We start from the raw sequence: 9,013 nt of genomic DNA, 5'->3' as shown, positions 1-9,013 counted from the left end.
TTTTGGTTCCTCAAGACCAAATGTACCTTTGGCTTTTAATTGTCCTTCTAATAGGAAAATGAGTAGATTATTAATCAGCTGGAAAGGTAGGGTAGTAAAAAACTTGCCTCTAGTAAGGCTTTTGACATGATTTGTCATCATGTCTAGAAACCAAGGATGTGTGGCCTGAAAGAGCACATTTTTTACATGGACTGAAAAATTACCAGGTGGATGATGCCTCAACATTCAACTGGCCAGCAGGCACAGTACTGCAACAGTTGATACATGGGCCCATATCACTGGGGTATTCATTGGCAACCTGGAACACAGGACATATGAGGAAAGACTGAGAGCTGACCTTGTTTAACCTATTAAAAAGGAGGCTGCAGGGTGATACAACTCTTTACAACTATGTGAAATGATGTGACAGAGATGAAGAAACAAAACTTCCCTCTAACTGTGGCATGAGGTGGTCAGATTAGACATCAAGTGAAAAACATTCACTGGGGCAAATGCAGCACTGGAACAAATTGCCCAGGAAGGTTATGGACTTGGAGATTTTTGAAACAAGAATGCCCTGGTGGCTCTGGTCTGCTCTTGATAATAGCCCTGTTTCAAGCAGAGGGTTGGACTAGATCACCTTTAGCCAGCATCTCTGCAATTCTGTGAGTCTATAATTTGACTTTCCTCAAAGAAAGCATTTGATGTCAGACAGACTGCCAGTACTATGGTGATCTCAGTCCCTCTTCCAGGCTTAGTCTTGTGTATCCAGAGTTCATACATATGCCAAATTTGCATTGATCAAAAGGAAGCCTTTGATCTTGTTCTTTAATTAAATATGAGTTCTTAGAGCGGCATTAAATTCCCATAATCAATCAAGAAAATATGCTTTGATCTGACCAGCCAGAGAACTGGAATCATAGAAAGTTAAAGTAAAATAAAACCAACAAAAAACCCATGATTTACCTAACATGACTGTTCCCAGATATAAATGGTAAGATCAGGATAGAAAAAAAAGGGCTTAGGGTTTAACATAAATAGTTAAGTGATTTTTATTTAGTATTACTTGAGTCCTGTTACTTTTGAACAGTAAGTATTCCTTTTATGTTTAATTGTTATAAAAAATGACAAAAACAGGCATGTGTAGAAGGGGGTTCTTCTCCAAAATAGATTTCTTCATAAAATTAATTCAGTGTAGAGGGTTGAGTTTTTTCTTACCCAGAAATTATAATGTTCCTACCAGTAAAATTTTTTGCATACTCATATTTCATGGTGGTCTGGGAAAGGATAGGAGTTCCACAATGGATCTCCTATCAGGTATTCCATGAGAAACCTAAGAGCACAATAGAAAAAGAAAAAGGTAGACAATGAAAGTTCTTTTCTGATCTTTAATAGCAATGAATTCTAAATCAGATACAAGGTATTAAGTCAGTATTACATTCTCAAGTGCAGGCAGTTGGTCTTGTAATCAGTAAGAGGTACAAAATCTAAAAATAAAAAAAAGCTGCTCTTCAAGAATACTGAGAGTGTTGTGAACTTTTTAACAGCACATAAAGAGAAAACATTTTCTAATAAAACTCGCTAGTAACTTTTGGTTTGGCTACCCTCTGTATGACTTGAAAAGGTACTGGAATGGCACTGTTAGAAGCAAAGAAATGTGCAGAATTCACAAATAGTTTTGGCATCCAGATGTAACCACTTACCTCATGCTCCCTGTCCATTTTCATGGTTGTAAATTACAAAAGTTTATGAACTCTCAAACTGAAAATTTTTATTTCTGTCAGATTTAACTCCAAAGTTTCTCGTTCAGGAAATGTGAAGGGTTTGTTAAGTTTTTAATTAACCCAGAAACATGCTGATAGTTAATCTCTTAGATACTGTGGGTCTTTTGTCCCCAAAAAAATGGTTGTGTCTTACTTTTGGCTCACTTAAATAGAACAAAATTCAGGTAGAATTGGAAGTCAATTCATCAGTCTGGTGGTCAACTATATGTTGCAATTATGGTGAAATACTAGATGTTTTAAATAATTACTGTCATTTCAGAGCAAGCAAGTCAAATATTATCAAGCAAAGAATTAAAATCTTAATACTTTACACTAATATCCTGAGTTGTTTGCCATCCAGAAGGGATCCATATCTCCAGATAGATTTTTAAAAATCCATTGAATCTACACATAGAAGTGGAAACAAAACTATCGCTAAAGAAAAGAACAGATTGTTATGTACTGAAGGTACCATTTGCAAAGCAAATACGTGTGGAAATCAAAAGTAGTATAAGGAATAATTTTTAAAATTTGTTTTCCTTCATAGAAATATGAAAATACAGAACAGAGATGCTTCTGAAAACAATTACAAGATTCTGTTAGCTTTGATTAACAATTCAGTTAAAGTGCAAGAGATAATAGTTTACAAGTACTTTCCTTCCCTCTGCTGCGCATGTTTAGCTTTATGTTTTTCCTCTAATTAAACAAAGTTTAGTCTGTTCCTTGACATCAAAACCAGTCTGAAATCTGGGTGAACACACCATTCACTGGAACAGTCAGGGTTTTGGATAGGATCCAGATCCAATAGCTTTTTGACCTGACACCCAATGCACTGTATTTATACAGAATATAGGCCCCAATGTCAATAACAATCTACAAAGTCAATGCTATGGCAGACATCTGTGTATATATCTTACGTATCAACTCCTACTCAAATCTCAGCTGCTAAGACTGCCAAAGCTGCTGTGCATACACAGAATTGCTTTAACTGAAGGAAGTAGGTGCTGGCATCCATCCATGTTCTTGTTTGATGTAAAGATGCACTGGTAAAAAGTTGGGTGGGATACATCTTATCTAGCTTTAGGTGCCTGTGTGAGTCTCACGTGTTGATGTCTGCATGGTAGACAGCTACAGCCACATGTCCAGAAACCAGTCCTAACGTCTACCCAAGGTTTCCAGGAAGGATAGTCACTCCATTAGCTATGCTGTGAGCACTTCTGATATCCAGAGTCACTACCACAGTGTCAACATCTCCTCTTCAAGAACCAGCCAAAAGTCTTTGCTGCAGAATGTGCACTGAAAATGGAGACCTGTGTAGTGGGTTGAACCAGAGCTGATAGACAGTCTTTTAGGCTGATGACGCTTCTCACAACTTACACATTTAAACCGCGCGGAAAGGCGGGAATTTCTGTTCGTTCCAGCTGGTCTGCTGGAAGGTGGGGGGGCCTTCAAGCCTCTGGGCCCTGCCGTGCCGGGCTGGGCCAGGGCCCCTGCACCCGCCTCTCCCCCTTTTCCCAACGCCACGGCACGGAGCCTGGGTCACTGGGGGGGAACTGTCCCAGAGCTGCAGGCAGCTAAAACCAGCCATGGACTGCCACACAGCTAAACCCATCCAGCGTGGCTTCCTGGGACCGGCGGGTCCTTCTCTGCTCCACGTGGAGCCGGTGTAGCCAACGGGAGCCGGCAGAGCCTCCTGTCCGCAGCCAGCACACCTCGTGCCAAGCTGAAGAGGACACCATGCAGCCAGCAGCACAGAGGGAGCGAGGCTTTCTCCACCATAAAGCCTGAACAAGAACACTCTTCAACATGGCGGCTCCAGAGTCAGAGAGAAGGAGAAGTGAGTCACGTGGGACGGAGCTGGAAATGGCGACGGGAGAAAAGAGGGCGGTGCCACGATTCTCGCACGTAGCTTAAAAAACTTCTTGCATGCCGTAGTAAGAAACTGTAATGTCACAAACTGTTTGTCTCTTTAATGCATTTGAAGTACATGGGGGGATGGAGAATTCATGTGTGGCCCACGAAGATTGTGAAGAGTGCCTATGCCAGGCTACATAGAAGCATTGAGAGGCTTTTAGAGACTTGTGGCGAAGAAAGCCTTTGTGTTCAGGCCAAAATAGCTCATCCTTAAAAAGATTAATAACCCCATGGGATGGCTCATGTTTTGCAGTGTGAAGGAACTGTGAGATTTTTCATGGAAGAGATGTTTTACCCCAGAGCAGATTCTTTCTTTCTGGGCAGGCCTGCTATTGGTGGCAGTTTGAGAACCGTGTGCAGCTGAAGAAAACCCTTTTTACCTTAAGCATAAGAGAGAGACTTTTCAAGAACTGCAGCACTGACTAAAATCCCATGTTCTGTTATCCTTTGTGTGAGTGGGGTAAAAGGAGAGAAGTGCTTGGTGGGGGGAGGGGGGGGTTGCTTTAATTTCTTGTTATTGCTTTTTACTTTTAATTCTATTCATAATAAAACTCTTTCTTTGTACCGCAACCGTTTAAGTTTGAAACTGTTTTGCCTTCTCCTAATTGTTATCTCACAGAAGGAAAATAAGTAGGTAATGGATATTTTGAACCAAACCACTACACCTGGTTTCTACGGCTTTGCAGTCTGACCAGATTCAAATTCAAATTCATATTTGCTACATCCAAAAAACTTGCCATTTGATTGGAATGAGGAAGAGTAGCATACTACTGGTACAGCTAAGCCATTGAGCTTGTGGGAGCACAAGTGTTATGAGGCCAACAAGGTCTCAGGGATAATGTGTCTGGTGGCTAGGTAATTCAGAAACAAGACCTGGTATGAAGCTGTTTCCGTCTGAATTAATTCTAGAGTTTTATCCAGTAGCATAAATGCATGAATGTATTCCTAATGTAAGGACCTGGAGCGGGTACAATAAATGCAATTATACTTACTCAAAGTCAGGCAATTCATTGTCTCAGAGTTCAAGTTCTACAATCATGCATGTTTATCCTAAAGCAGGTAGGTTTTTAAGATAAGTGGAATGAACTGTTCTATAAGTCACCTGCTTTCTGTCTCCTTTGTCTTACTTTTCCTCTTCCAGGAATACAAAGGAAACAAGATACTTTTACTAGACAACTTCTAAATTGCCATCCTCCTTTAAAATCAAGGTTCTACTTTACATTTTGTGATTGTGAAATATCTAGCAGCAACCAGAATATTCAAGATACTGTAATTTCAACCTTGTGGGGAAACAAGGTTTTGAGCTGGTTGCTCCAAATCCCTTGGCTCTTACATTATCTCACTGATCATCCTCTGTCACCTCAGGAATATACTTCAGCATCACTGCTTTCCAGATTTAGCCTTCTTGTGGAGTGGCTGTTTTGAATTAATTTTCTGCAGATGTATTTTCAGTTTTCCAAGTTGACTCTCACTGTGTTATTTTCAGCCCATGTTTCAATTTTTTCTAGGACCCTCTATTATTTGCCTGTCTTGACTGCTGCTGGCACAACCTCTAATTTAACATCATCTGTGAATTGCATTATCATGCTTGTGTTTCAAATCCAGATTATTTATGTGAATTTTAAAGAGGACAGCACCTTAAATAGAGCCTTTTGGCTCCCCTATAGTCAATTCATACAGCTCAATATGTTGTTGTTTATTATCGTATTTTGTTTGTGCTCTATGTGCCAGTTTTCAGGCCATGTGATGGAGCTCAGATCCAAGCCTATTGTAACTCGTTTGAAAAGTAAGATTTCGTCAGATGTTGTATTGAATGCTATACCAAAACCCAGATGATATCCTCTTTCCTTTCTCAATTGCTTTTGTAACTGTTCCACAAAAAATAATCAACATTTGTACTGCACAGTTTTCACTTCATAAATCCAGACTGCTAATAGGTCATGGGTCTATAATCTTTTGTCTGCTTTATGCCAGTTCAGGATTAAGCCTTGTATAAAACTATATATAGCTTGGGATCCAGCTGCAGGTAAGTGGCAAGGTCTCACTGGAACTTGATGAAGTGCCTGGACTGATTGCAGGGATCTTCATGGGGGAGCAGTGTTTTGTTACAAGAGCTCTCTCTAGTGGTCCTGGCTACTCCACTCATTGAGTGACTCCAGTGCTGCAATCTAGAGTGGCTGACTGATGCATTTTCCTTCTGTGAACCTTTGGAGACATAAACCTAGTTAGTTCCAGCATCCAATTACAGTTAAATCATATTGAGAAGAAAAATAATAATAATAGTAAAAAAAGAGTAAACTCGTGAAAAAGGATAATGCCTGGTAAGGTTACTGATGAAGCCTGATTCCTTAAAGAATAAGAAGATTCCTTAAACATCTGGATGGTAACTTCATGATGCCAGGTACTAAGAGAGCCTACTAGAAAATATGCCCTCCTTGTTTTGTTACTTGTTAACAGAGAGGGTCTTGTGAGAAAAGTAGATATTGGTGACCATCTTGGCCAGAATGACCATGCAGTCGAGTTTAAAATCTCTGCTGACAGCAAATAAAGTGCCAACAAAATTTCAACCTTGAATATGAAGCAAGCAGACTTCAGAGTCCTCAGGGAAATAGTTGGTAAGGTCCCATTGGGAAAAGCTTTTGCAGGTGCTGGGCTCCATCACTCATGGTCACTTTTTAGGCACCACCTCCTAAGAGCACAGGAAAAGACAATTCCAAAATATCCAAAGTCAAGTAGATGAGCCAGAAGACCAGCTTGGCTGAGCAGGAATCTTCTGGAACTAAGGAAGAAAAACAAAGGAGAAAATGTATGCCCAGTCGAAGCAAGGTCAGGGGAAATGGGAGGAATGCAGAGATGCTGTTTGCCATTGCGGGGAGAAAACTTGTGTGGCCAAAGCTCAATTGGAGTTGAAGCTGCCAGTACTCTGAGGGGCAATAAAAAGATCTATTAAATATGTTAATAGCAAAAGGAAGTCCAGAAAAAACATTGGTCCATTACTTGAGGAACACGGCCACCTCACAAACAGGGACATGGACAAACCAGAGATGTTTAATGCTTTTTTCACTTCAGTCTTCAAAACTGATCCTGGGCTCTGGGATCCCAGAGCTCTGAGCTGGAGCATTATAACTGTGAGAATGATAAAATCCCAGTCAACCCTGAATATTTGCATGATCTGCTGCTCCAGCTGGATCTCTGTAAGCCTACGGGTCCTGATGGGATTCATCTGAGAATACTCAAAGAGCTGGCTGATATCATCATAGGGCCTCTCGATGATTTTTGAATGGTCTTGGAAATACGGAGAGCTCCAAGTCGCCTGGAAACTGGTGAACAATGTTCCAATTTTCAAGAAAGGTAAGAAGGATGACCCTGGAAACTATAGACCTGTCAGTCTCACTTCAGTGCCTGGTAAAATTATGGAGATTATTCTGGGAGTTATTGAAAAACACCTGAAGGACAACACAGTCATTAGTCACAGTCAGCATGGCTTCAGGAGAGGAAAGTCCTGCTTATCAAACCTGATTTCCTTTTATAACAAAGTAACCCTTTTAGCTGATCAGGAGGAGCCACTTGATATAATCTTTTTGGTTTTCAGTAAAGCTTTTGATACCATCTGTCACAGGATCTTTCTGGACAAATGTCCAGCCCACAGCTGGATAAACACATCGTGGGATGGGTGAGCGGCTGTCTCAAGGGTCAGGCACAAAGGGTTACAGTGAATGGGGTGACGTCAGACTGGGGATCTGTCACTAGTGGGGTTCTGCAGGGCTCCCTCTTAGGCCCTGTGCTCTTCAACATCTTCATAAATTATCTGGACACTAGACTGGAAGGGATATTGAGTTTGCTGAGAATACTAAATTGGGAGGAGCTGTTGGCTCCCTTGAAGGCAGAGAGGCCCTACGGAGAGACCTACACAAATTAGAGGATTGGGCAATCACCAAACATATGAAGTTCAACAAGGGGAAGTGCCAGGCAAGGGAGGGGATTGTTCCACTCTGCTCTGCACTGGGGCAGCCTCACCTCAATTCCTGGGGGCAGTTTTAGGCACTGAAATGTAGGACAGGCATTAAGCTGTTAGAGAGTGTCCAAAGGAGGGCAGCAAAGATGGTGAAGGGCCTTGAGGGGAAGTCATGTGTAGAGGGGATGAAGTCACTTGGTCTGTTCAGTCTGGAGGAGACTGATGGGAGACCTCATTGCAGTCTACAAATTCCTGGTTAGGGGAAGAGGAGGAGCAGGTATTGCTACAGTCATAAGACTCTAGGGAATGGCCTGAAGTCATGTAAGGGGAGGTTTAGGTTATATATTAAAAAAAGGTTCCTCAGCAGAGGGTGATTGAGCACTGGGACAGGCTCCCCAGGGAAGTGGTCACAGCACCAAACCTGACAAGAGTTCAAGAAGTATTTGGGCAATGCTCTCAGGCACATGGTGTGACTCTTGGGGCTGTCCTGTGCAGGGCCAGGAGCTGGACTCGATGATCTTCGTGAGTCCCTTCCAACTCAGGATATTCTTAGGATTCTATGATTTTAAACTTTTAATAAGCAATTACCATCGGGTTTTTACCACTTTCAGTGCTGGAAGAAACGTGTATTAGAGTACATAATATGCAGTCAAATAGCAGAACACACATCCAAATCATGTTGCCAATATTGTATTGACATCAGGTACTTCCTAGAATTGATGACTTGCTATGGATGTTACATTTTAAGATCCTCTTAATAAAGCACAAATTTTAAATGTAGCCCATAAATATATTACATTTACAACAAGAACAGCTTACCAAATCGTATTTAAAATGAGAATATTTATTGCTTTCCATTTTTGCACTCCTGTATTAGTGAGAACAGAGTCAGAGCTCAGACCAGCATGCTCATAAGTTCAAAAGAAGGGTCCATGAATTGTAGTGCTCGCTGACAATAACCACTGGTAAGTCAATGTACATAAATCAAAGTTCCAGATGACAGCCTATGTAATAAAGTTTATAAATACTTTACAATAAGTAAGTGCATATTATTGTATTACATAGCAACTCCTAGGGAAGAAAAACAACTCAACAATTTAAAAATGGTTTGGCCTTCTATTTTCCTGAATCTAAACTGAAAAGGCCAAAAATTAGTGTACTTGTATTTGCTCTGTTACTAATTTCTTTATTAGTTGTGAAACTAAGACTTTATATTTAAATATAAATATATTATTATATATTTATAAATATTTATAAATCTGTAATATTTATAAATATATTTAAATATGTTATATTTCTATATTTATAAATATTTATATTCAGCTAAAGAAAAATACATTTTTCTTTAGCTGAAAAAATTAGTATTTTATTGAACAAATATTTTTAAAATATTATTCCAGTT

At 40.2% G+C, this 9,013-nt stretch overlaps 1 long non-coding RNA gene across 1 annotated transcript; it reads left to right on the top strand.

Annotated features, from left to right (window-relative positions):
• The first annotated feature begins 234 nt into the window (after window positions 1-234).
• Window positions 235-7,710, top strand: LOC125317236. Its single transcript, XR_007199984.1, has 3 exons — window positions 235-245; window positions 1,117-1,120; window positions 7,620-7,710. It is a non-coding gene; the product is annotated as an uncharacterized LOC125317236 (long non-coding RNA).
• The last annotated feature ends 1,303 nt before the right edge of the window (window positions 7,711-9,013 follow it).

The sequence above is a fragment of the Corvus hawaiiensis genome, chromosome 26 (genome assembly GCF_020740725.1).
Source record: "Corvus hawaiiensis isolate bCorHaw1 chromosome 26, bCorHaw1.pri.cur, whole genome shotgun sequence".
Lineage (NCBI taxonomy): Eukaryota > Metazoa > Chordata > Aves > Passeriformes > Corvidae > Corvus > Corvus hawaiiensis.
This window is presented reverse-complemented; position numbering and strand designations above follow the sequence as displayed.